The 11,745-nt window shown below is 43.6% G+C and overlaps 1 non-coding gene across 1 annotated transcript; it reads right to left on the reverse strand.

Moving 5' to 3' along the window:
- Positions 1-1,719: 1,719 nt before the first annotated feature.
- Positions 1,720-1,846, reverse strand: LOC118996057 (small nucleolar RNA SNORA27). Its single transcript, XR_005068416.1, has one exon. It is a non-coding gene; the product is annotated as a small nucleolar RNA SNORA27 (small nucleolar RNA).
- Between the last annotated feature and the right edge of the window lie 9,899 nt (positions 1,847-11,745).

Below are 11,745 nucleotides of genomic sequence, written 5' to 3' on the forward strand. Positions count from 1 at the left end.
GAGGCAGGCAGACGGGGTTTGGGTTACCTTTACTTTCTGTTTTTAATATTTTCTATAATGTTTCATATTTTAAATGTATGTATCTCTTTTTGTGAAAAAGTGATTTTCCAAAAAAATACATTCTTATATTTGTGTTTGTATATGCTAGGAAGTATCTGAAGGGTTTTATACGATACTGATTTGAGCAGCTGAGGCTAGGCAGTCAGTTTGTGTGGGCTGAGTGGGAAGGCACTTGGAGTTTTCTCTTTATTCCATTCTGTACTCTTTGAATTTTTATGACAGTATTACTTTCATAATAAAACACACACACACACACAACAAAACAGAAAAAAGAGCTATTCTTAACGCCCAACCCTGTCAACCCCTGCCAGCCCCTACCACTGCTGGCCCAGCCCGACCCACCAAGCTGTGCTGAGGCCCCTGCTGACTTCACAAGCAGCCCACTCAAGTCATGCCAGACCACCTCTGGCTGAGGAGCTTTGGAGCTTTGGAGCTGCAGAGCCAGGGCCAATAGTTGGGCTGCCCAGAAGGGAGCTCTTTCTGCTTCTGGGTGCTGCCTTGAGCCCAAGGGTAATGTGTCACCCCCACAGAGCCTGCAGCTGTGGGCTCTCCTAAGTTATGTGCTGGAAGGAGAAGTCAGCCCCCCAAGGGGTCCAGAAAGAAGTCACTAACACTGGCAAGGAGCGGACTGACTATCAGAGGCAGCAAACTCCAATAATAAACCTGTGTTTCTAACAAAGCAGTTGAAGTCTGTAAAGGTCAGATCTAAGAAGAAATGTCTGCAAAATGTAGAGATGAAATGTAGAGGTGAATGTGAACTCATCTACAATATACTTGTATAGCAGAATCTGGGGTCACCTCAAATTGAGAAAGAATTAATTTGATCTAAAATAGAGACTACACAGCAGGGACTGGATGCACATGGAACTGTCTACAGTTGTACTTTTCTTGAAGGCTATTTTCCTTGAAGGTGAGCTTTCTCTTCGCTGTAGTCCCTCTGAGGTATTGGTGACTGCCACGTTGACGTATGTGCTCCCTTCACAGAGCACATCATGTGGTCATCATGTGGTATTCCTCTGTCTGCTTCACAACTTGTGACCTCTAGAATGCAGAAACCAGCTCCCATTCCTGCCCTGCCTCTTTGTAACAGGCATGGGTCCTGGCATGTACTAAGCACTCAGTAAATGCTGAAGCAATGGGATGGGATGATCTCCAGTATAGACGGAAAACAGAGATGACATTTTGCAAATGCCGAGGTTTCGTAACTCAAAGCGGAGGGCAACAAATGGGTGTCCCCCGGCATCACTGTCCACTCTGCAGTGGCCCAGCATGTCCATCAAGCAAATGGCACACAGGGCTCACACTGCTTGCTGGATTCTAGTCCAAGACAGTATCCATGGACAAGTGGGTCCCTCTCCAAAGAGAAACTTGGAGGTGACAATCTCTTAAATATATACTTCCTCTTTAATAAAAAAGCTACACAAAACATAAATCTGAAACCTGGTGGTGGGACTTCACAGTACAACCCCTCCCCCACCCACACACAACTAATCACACCGTGGATAGCAGGGGAGCCAGCCATTAGCTATCCTTGTGTGATTACTGCATTTGGTCCCTATTTTCACACAACATTTGTGTGAAAATAGTATTTATTCACAAGTAGAAGCCCAGTAAATACAGAGTTTTCTTTTTTTTTCAGTTTGTTTTCCCTGAAGACAATATAAGGCAATATATAAGAATATAAGGCAAACACTCAGTTTGCTTGAGTTTTAAAAGGATATTTTCTTTGTTCCACTTGAATCACCAGTAAAAACATAAGCCCAACTGGCAAAGTGAAAGGGGGGGAATGTGCTGTTTTTTAAAAACAGGTTAAACTGTGCTTTTAAAATTTACATTTTAAAAGTCAAAATTATCCCAATATCCAAATTGTATAAAATTGTATGAAGTCACCCAGAGGATATACCCTGAACCCCAGACCTTGTCCCTCTTCTTGTGATATAGGACAGAGAAATGACACTTGGAGGCAGGCTTCAGGTAGCTCACATGCATGCCCCAGGTGCATGTCTTGTGCCAGGCTCAGGTCCTAAGTGGGGGAGACAAAAATGCCCAAGAGACCTAACAAGTCACTGAGTCCTGAGGGAAGAACTAGTGTCAGAGGGAGGGGGAGCCACTGAGATGGGGTGGGAGCCAGTGGGGATAGGGTAGAGGGAAATTGGGAGGAGATTGAAAGAGATAGTCTGCAAAGAATAAACTGGAGGGGAGCCTGGATATGGCAGAGACTAAACCATTTAGAGGGGATTTCCATTCTTCCTTGAGTTTCAGGTCTAAAGGAAGGAGGGGGTGAAAGTGGAATGCAAATCATGTTTTCCTGGGGTGGCTGAACACTTTTTCGAGTTACAGATCTTGGCCCCTGGCTGTGGCCCCAGGGGACACGAACTGCTCTGTCAATGACTGCAAAAAGGAAGGAGAGAAGAAGAGAGGGAAGGAAGGAGGGAATCTGTTGTCATTGAAAAACCACCATCATGTAGCTCAGTGGACTGAGCACAGGCCTGCAAACCAGAGGATCACAGTTCGATTCCCAGTCAGGGCACACACCTGGGTTGCAGGCCAGTTCCCTGCAGGCCGACTCCCAGCAGGGGACACACAAAAGGCAACCATACATTGATGTTTCTCTCCCTCTCTCCTTCCTCTCTAAAGATAAATAAATAAATAAAATCTGTAAAAAAACCCACCATCAGATAAATGCTTTTTGTAGCTTATCCTTGCATGTAAAAGTTCAGCTCACAGTTTTTAACCCAAGACAAATGCCTTTATTTCTTTTTTTAAAAGATTGTATTTATTTATTTTTAGAGAGGGGAAGGGAGGGAGAAAGAGAGGGAGAGAATCATCAATGTGTGGTTGCCTCCCACATGCCCCCTACTGGGGACCTGGCCTGCAACCCAGGCATGTGCCCTGACTGGGAATTGAACCGGTGACCCTTTGGTTTGCAGGCCAGCACTCAATCCACTGAGCCACACCAGCCAGGGCAAATGTCTTTATTTATGTATTATATTTCCCCAGGGAAAAGGGTAGGGGTGGTGGGGAGAGGGTCAGCATGTGCTTTAAAATAGAGATAAGAATCTCAAATGCCATAAGCCAACTGTAAAAGAGGGGGCCTTCTGCTCCAGGAGCTTGGGAAGGAGGAGAAGAGGTCAGGAAAATGGCATGGGTGGGGCCCCTCTGTATGAAGTCAAGACTCCACATCAAGCTAAGTAAACATGGAGTCACATTTTTCTGTCTTCTATTAGCTCATCTTGTGGCCACTTTGATGTAGGCTGGGCTATACTTTCATCTCCCTTTTCCCTGGCCTCTGTTCCCAACTTCAACAAGAGATGCCCCCACCAGCCCTTTCCTCCCTCAGTTTGAAGGAGTTAAAATATTTCACCCATCCATAGAAAGAAGGTGGCAATTCAGACTTCAAAGCAGCCTTATAAGGTAAATATTATGATGATTCCCATTTTACAGATAAGAAGACTGAAGCCCACAATAACACTGCCAGCAAGTGATACATTTGACCCTGGCTGTCTTATTCCAGAACGTGGACTCCTGACTTCTTCGTCTATTACCTCACTGGGTTCAGCACGCTCAACTAGCCATTTACATGCAGAATCAGGAACCAAGGGGCATGTGTGAAAGCAATGCTAGTCATACTAATAGTAAGGCTAATATTTATTGACAGGTTACTATGTGCCAGGCACAATACCAAGTGACTCAGTTAGTGAATATCTTAGGAAAATCCTCTGGGTGCTTGGCCCCCTTTTTGTTCTGTAACATTGTAAGGAGACTTTCTTCTTTTGGTCAAAATTAAATTATTGGAATCCTAGAGGCTTTAAATATAAGAGACACTGATACAACCTGCCATTTATGCCAGAGTTTAACCATCTGTGTGGGATGCCACATTTGAAAAAGAAATAGGTGATTGGCTTTTATCAGCATATTTCTAAATAAGTCAGGGGACAACTTGCATTTGGTCAGCCTGACCTTGAATATCTGACTGCTTACAAAGACAGTGAACTCTACAGCTCAACAGACCCTCCAGGAAATGCCCCATGGCTGTGTGTTTTCGTTGAGGGGGCAGGGGGAGATTGTGGCTTAGACCCTGCTGAGCCCTGTTGGCAGAAGTGTTGCATCTTCTGGGAATGATCAAGGCACAGCTGGTCCACTGGAGCACAGACTGCCCAAATAAATCCACCCTTGTTTCCCAGAGGTCAACACATTTGGGGCCCTACCTGGAAGGCATAAAAGCTGTGACCCTTTCATCCTCTACAGGCCAGAATTCTACAGTGATTAAGATGATGACACTGAATCTCAGAGCCATGAGGTCAGTTGCCCAAGGCAATGCAGTCAAGGAATGACTGAGCTGGGACAGCCATCCAAGGCAGCCAGAGCCTTTTAGGAATAACTTACTTGTGCCTGGGGGACACAGCTACTTGGCTCTCAAAGCCCTAGAAGGTAGGAGGGTCTGGGATAACCTTTGAAACATACACTTGCTCAGGCTCCTCCTGCAGAACTCCTAATTCTCAGCTTAGCAATGAGGTCCAATGATTCACATCTTTAACAAATGTCCCCAGAAAGTAAGGTTTGCTGCAGATTGAGGACTGTGACTCTTGAGTGAGGTGGGGATTTTCAGGGGACAAATGCAGGGGTGGAGTTGAAACAGTTGTGAGGCCAAAAATCTTCCTCAGCTTAGATTCTCAGCCCTTGGGGCCCATATCATGAAAGTGTCAAAGACACCTAGGATAGGAAGGTAACTGAAGGATGTGCACATTGATTTAAAATGCATCTCATTAGAAGTTTGACTGTCGGTGTGCTGCTGTTATCAAACTGAATTTCACCATTTACATTAATACCATTGGCCTTGTGAGACTGGGTTTGCCATTGCACCCCTGCACCAATACCCTCGATCCTGATATAAGATCTTTTGCTTATGGTCACTTGGCTAATATTTTGTTGAGTTTTTTGTTTTGCTTCTTCTTGCATTTATGCTTATCAGTGGGATTAGTCTGTCATTTTCCTTTTGCATTCTGTTCCTATTAGGGGGCCTTCCTTACTTTCCTAGTCTCTACAGAGCATTCTTTTTGTAAGATTGGACTCTTTTCCTTGAATGTTGCTGGAATTCACTTCTGAAATCATCTGAGCCTGCAAGTTTTATTTGGGGTGAAGAGTATCAGTCAGAGTTCAACCAGAGAAACAGTATCAGTAGGAGATATATAAAGAGATTTATTGCCAGGAGCTGGATTACATGATGGTGGGGGCTGGCTCAGAAACCCAAAATATATAGCATTGGCTGTGAGAAAGGGCAGACTGGAACCCTCTGGCAGGAGCTGAAGCTGCTATCCACAGGAAGAATTTCTTCATAAAGAAAGCCTTAGTTATGCTGTTGAGTCCTTTCAATGAACTGAATCAGGCCCAGCTAGATTATCCAGGATAATTTCCCTTAAAGTCAAATTATTATGTGCTTTAACCCCATCTATAAAATACCTTCACTGCCACATGTAGAAGAGCATTTCATGGAGTAACTGTAGCCTAGTGAAGTTGGCATATAAAATTGACCATCATGAGGTGGTAGGGAGGACTTTAAATTGCTGATTGAATTTTTACTTTTTATTTACTACTTTTAAAAAGTAATTTATTTTTTTAAGATTATATTTATTTATTTTTAGAGAGAGGGGAAGGGAAGGAGAAAGAAAGGGAGAGAAACATCAATATGTGGTTGCCTTTCACGTGCCCCCCACTGGGGACCTGGCCCACAACCCAGGCATGTGCCCTGACTGGGAATCAAACTAGTGACCCTTTGGTGCGCAGCCTGGCTCTCAATCCACTGAGCCACACCAGCCAGGGAAATTTTAAAGTGCTCTTGTCAAACAACAAATTTATTGTATTTTCTCTTTTATGTTAATTTGTGTCCTTCCTTCCTTCCTTCTTTCTTTGGGTTTATTGCTCCTTTTTTCTAAGTTCTTGAGAGGGATATACTTAGCTCATTAATTTTAGCCTTTTCTCCTTTTCAACCACACATATTTATGGCTAAAATTTCCCTCTAAGCATGATCTTGACTGTATCTTACAAGTTTTGATATGTAGTATTTTCCTTATTAAAATACTCAAAATATTTTTAAGAGTTTATTTCTTTCTTTAGAGGGGAAGGGAAGGAGAGAGGGAGAGAAATATCTATGTATGGTTGCCTCTTGTGCACCTCCTGCCAGGAACTGGCCTGCAACCCAAGCATGTGCCCTGACTGGGAATCGAACCATGATCCTCTAGTTCACAGGCCCATGATCAATCCACTGAGCTACACCAGCCAGGGCTAAAATATTCAAAATATTTTTTACTCTCCATTACCATTTTTGACATAGAGTTATTTGGAAGCATGTTGCTTAATTTCCAAACACGCCAAGATTCTCCAGCTATCTTGTTGCTGTCAATTTGTAGCTTAATTTCATTGTTGTCAGAGGGTATCCTCTAACAGGGGTGTCCAAACTGTGGCCTGTGGGCTGCATGTAGCTCAGGATGGCTGTGAATTCAGCCCAACACAAAATTGTAAATTTCTTTAAAACATTATGAGGCTTTTTTGTGATTATGTGTTGCAATGTGTTTAATGTGCGGCCCAAGACAACTCTTCTTCTTCCAGAGTGGCCCAGAGACACCAAAAGGTTGGACACCTCTGCATGATTTAAGTCCTGTTCTCTGTCAATATTTTTGAATTTTTCGCTCATTTTCTTGAACACTGCAAATGTAGCTCTTTTATAGTATGTGTCTGATAAGGAATGATGTTTAGGAGGCACCTGCCACAGGTGAGCTTAGGAAGGTGGGTGAGAGCTGAACTGGGGAGGATATTACATGTCTCTCTAAAGAGCTAGACCATGTTGTTGGAGGTCAGTATTTCCTGCTCTTTAGTCACTGGCATGCTATTTACCCCATTTCTTCCTCATGTCCAAGCACCACATATACAATGTGTTACTTAAATTGACTCTTTAAAATTCACATACTTTTACATAAAAAGTAAGCTTGATGTTACTATTATAAATGAAGAATTAGTATCATTTGTCATAGATAGAATGTAGCCATAAAAACATTACTATAAAGAGGAAATAATATGGCAAACAGTTTAAAATATTGTTGCCTGATTAATGCTTTAAGGCTCAGACCTGCTCTCTTACTGTTATAATAGAAGGTTTAACAAGCAAGTATTTGAGAATCTAATGAAATGCTAGCACCACAGTGCAGGGCAGTAAATATCTGTTATATGACATTAAAAACACTTTTCTTATCAATTTGAAATCATTGCAAAAATCATCAATGGATACTAAATCTAGGGGAGGGGCAAGTTTTATACAAATTATTTGCATGGTTTTGAATTATCTCCTGAAGATTGTTTATTAATTGTGTAAGGAGGAAGATATAACTATACAGGGAAGAAACTGGCTATCAGTTAGGGCAATCAAAGTTAATATAACCTAGATGACACCTGTACAAGGATGCATCATGTAGTTGGGTACCTATATGAAAAATAATGTATGTGGATCCCTACTACATATCACATCATATTTAAAAAATAGTTCCAGACAGACTGGAGAGACAGATTTAAATGTAAAAGGTAAAACAACAAACATTTTTGAAGAAAAACATACAGGAAAGTGGGAGGACTGCCCAACATTGCACCATGGAAGCCCTCCACCAGGGTCTTGGGCAGATCTGAAGTGTGTTTCCCTCTGCCTACTAGCACCAGGACTCACACATGTTGACGGGTCAGACCCAAACTGCTGGCAATCTCTCTGAGGTCCAACCACTAACTATGGGGCACCGCTGTCCTCAACAGGCTGGAGGCAACTGAGTCCCCGTGCAGGCACCAAGCCTCGTGCACATGCAGCCCACACAGGCCAGGCATGCCCTTCACCAGCCCAGTGCAGCGTGCACTGGTGTCCTCAGCTTGTCTCAGCCACCCCGTGGACCAGGTAGAGCTCTCCCACTCTACGATTGAGGAAACTGTGGTTAGGGTGCCTTGCCAAGGTCATTCAGCTAGTGGAGGGGCTTCCAGCAGACTCTGGAACAAGAATTTAACTTGCCAGACTTCTCAAAGGCAAGGTGTGTGATAGGCAACCAGTCACGTTAAGACAATTCCCACAACTTCCCTTCTTCGTCTCCTACCTATACCTAGAAGCAAATCCTTAAATGATGTTCAAAGCCTTTAGGATCTGACCCTATAGGGACTGTACTCCCACATCCAGCCAAGTCACTCTGATCCCCAGGCATGGAAACCCCTTCCTTTATCTAAATCCTGTTCCTGTCTCAGATCAAAGATCACCACCTTCCACAGGTGTCTTCCTGTTACTTTATGTCACCTTACATACCTACCTTTGCTTGTACTTGCTCAGGTGCATCATGGCTATGTCCTGCTCTAGTCCTGTAAGTTATATGTCTGCCCCACTTGAATTTTTCAGTTTTTCCAGAGTTTCTTACTCAACTCACCCTGGCCAGCTGTCCCCAGAGGCTGGGGGCAGCCAGTAGTCTCCACTTCACACAGTTCAGGGCAGACAGTAAGAAAGTGACTGTATCACAGATAGTGGTGAGAATAGGGCTTGTTTCTCACTCTGTATTGCATCCCTGAGCCAGGACCAAGGCCAAGCCCAGGCCTGGCTCAGCAGATGCCTGGCAGTGAGTTATTGGTGCAGGTGTGCCTGTAGTGTCACATGCACATGCCACTGTGTATACATGCTACTTTGAGTGTGTGGTCCCACTGAACCCCTCTTGTAGAAACTAGAAGTAAATTTGGGGAGGGGATCCTATAGAGAGGTGGCATCACAGTTCAGGAAGGTCCACCTGCTAAAACCAGCTTTATAGTCGCCAATGTCCTTTCACAGCTACAGACAACTCGTACAAACCCTTCAATACTCATCTTCCCTAGAGCTACCTTGTAACCCAGCCTGGGTGAATGGAACATCCTAGGGCACCACAGCCCATGTTCTTACCATTGGTTTGAGGTGTTCAAGGCACCCATTACACACCATTGCCATTAAAACAAAAAGAAAAGAAAAACATAGGAGGCTATCTTTGGAAACTTGGAGTAGTGAAAAATTTCTCAAACATGACATAAAAACTGTTAAGTATAAAATAAAAAATTGATAAATTGAACTATATGAAAATAAAGAGCTGCATTAATTGAAACACAGTGCAAAGAAGATGAGAGGCCACCCCAAATGTGGGAGGAAATCTTCACAATACAGAATTCCAACAAAACACTCATCTAGAACATAGCAAACAAACAAAGAAAGAAATGAACAGCTTGCATAGATCAACAAGAAAGATGGACACTAGACAACCCAATAGGAAAGTGGGTAAAAGATCTGAACAGGTACTTTACCAGAGAGCATAACCAAATGGTTCAGCATGTGAAAAGGTGCTCAGTCTCATTAGTTCTCAGGAAAATGAAAATTAAAATCATAAGATCTAAAATTAAAAAGACAATACCAACTGTTGGCAAGGATGTAGAGGTGACTAGACCCTTCATACATTGCTGGAAGGAGAGTAAAACTACTTTGGAAAACAGTTGGACCTTCTCTATTAAAATGGAATATACATGTTTTGCCACCTAGCAATATATTTTCATGTTTTATTATGAGTTGCATTATGTACCCTATGAAATTCATGTAATGAAGTATTCAGCCATCCTGTACCTCAGAAAGTAACTGTATTTGGAGGTAGGGTCTTTATAGAGCTAATTAAGGTGACATGAATCACAGGAGTGGGCCCTGATTCAATATAGTTTTTTATAAGGAGATCAGGACACAGACACTACGAGGGAAGATGATATGAGAACACAGGGAGGAAATGACTATCAACAATGCAAGCAGAGAGGCCTCAGAAGAAACTGAACCTTCCAATACCTTGATCTTGGACTTCCAGGCTCTAGAACTAGGAGGTGCTACATTTTTGTTGTATAAGCCACCCAAACTCTGGTAGTTTGTCATGGCAGTCCCAGCAAACTCATACAGGTATACACTCAAGACAATTGTGTGTATATGTTAAACAAAAGCATACACAGAAATAGCCATAGCAGCACTATTTATAATAGCTTAAAGGAGCCCCAAATGCCTGTTAGAATAGAAAGAACAAGTAAGTTGTGGTGTCTCCATGTACTGTAATCTCTCCATAGCAGGGAGAATGAACTACAACTACAAGACTTTGAATGAGGCCTCAATGCCAATGTTGATGGAGAGAAGCCAGATGTGTAAGAGTACATACTGTGTGATTCCATTTATGTAAAACGTGAAGATGAGCAAACCTAACCTCCACTGCTAGCTATCAGGATAGTGGTTACTTTTGGGAAGGTAGTGACCAGGAGGGGACCTGGCCAGAAGGCTTCTGGGGTGCTTTTACACAGATATGTTCTCTTTGTGAGCTGTCATCAAGGTGCATACTTATATATGATGTGGACATTCTTTTTAGTGTCTATTTTGCTTCAATACAAAGTTAAACAAACACAAGAGCACCAAATTCAGAGTTTTGTTTTTCATGAGCTGACAGATTAGAAGAGAATTGATCAGGGATGGCCTTCCTTTCTTTGTTATCGAACAATGATGGCCTTTGCACCACTGATGGTGTTCCAGTCCACCTGCTGGAACACACAGGTGAGGGCAAAAGCAGACCTGGCTGGTGGTCAGAGCCCCCAGCTGTTGGATAAAGGATGAAGGGAAGCCTCAGTGGAGTCAGGGAGATCTGGGACCGGGCTGTTGCTGTCATCCAGGTTCACCCATGGCAGAGTCAAAGGCAGGACTGCATGCAATCCCGGTCCTCTGACTCCATGCACCACAGCCTGTGCACTGTCTATCTACTGGGGACCCTAGTGCAGTAAAGACAGCCCCAGCCCTGCCCCTCCCTGCCATGACCTACAAGCCTCGGTCTGAAACTCTCCTCACTCTGATTTGGCCTACCTCCAGGCTTGTAAGCAGCTACTTTTCCACTTCATGTCCTGCTCACCTCCTGGGGTCCTAAACATGAAGGGGAGATGAATTCTTCTTCTGGGTTCTACAAAACAGGGGGTGCATAGGCCCTGAGGGTCATAGAGCCCCAGAAGGTCATTGTGTGGAACATTTGAAGGCACAACTTAGTTTTTGTAGGCTGTTGTTTAGAGCTGCCTGTAAGACCATTTCAGCGATGTGGGACAGTGCAGAGGTATGTGGCACATACACACTGACACACATGCTTAATCACAGAAACCGTTTGGGTCATGTGTGCTTGATTGGCTAGGAGTCCCCTAAAGTTGGCTATTCTGAAGCCAGTGGAGCTGAGAGGGGTAGAGGTCCTTCCTGGCCAGTGTTCCATGGAACAGTTGTGAGAGGCACAACATGTTACCACAAGATGAGGCTCATAGCCCAGCAGTTACCAGACTTAGCTTGTGGCTAGATCTGGGCATAGAATTGAGATGATGTCACTAGAGTTTCGTGTTATTTCATCCAATTAACCAAGAGTTAATTAGTATGTCCAAAGTGCTTTGAAGCTGAGGAGTTCTTTTTATTCATGACTGGGTGGAAGCAGCAGGTCAGGAATGGCAACACAGGGGCACTGACATTGGAATGGGAAGATGGTCAGGCCTCTGCCTCTGACTTGCTGTGAGCCTTCTAGGAGACGCTCATGAAAATGTCTCAGAGTGTCCTGGGGAGGCCACAAAAAAAGCACCATACACTGAGGGAATTAAAACAACAGACATTTC

The sequence above is a fragment of the Sturnira hondurensis genome, unplaced genomic scaffold (genome assembly GCF_014824575.4).
Source record: "Sturnira hondurensis isolate 20B ecotype Veracruz unplaced genomic scaffold, ASM1482457v3 Scaffold0010600, whole genome shotgun sequence".
Classification (NCBI taxonomy): domain Eukaryota; kingdom Metazoa; phylum Chordata; class Mammalia; order Chiroptera; family Phyllostomidae; genus Sturnira; species Sturnira hondurensis.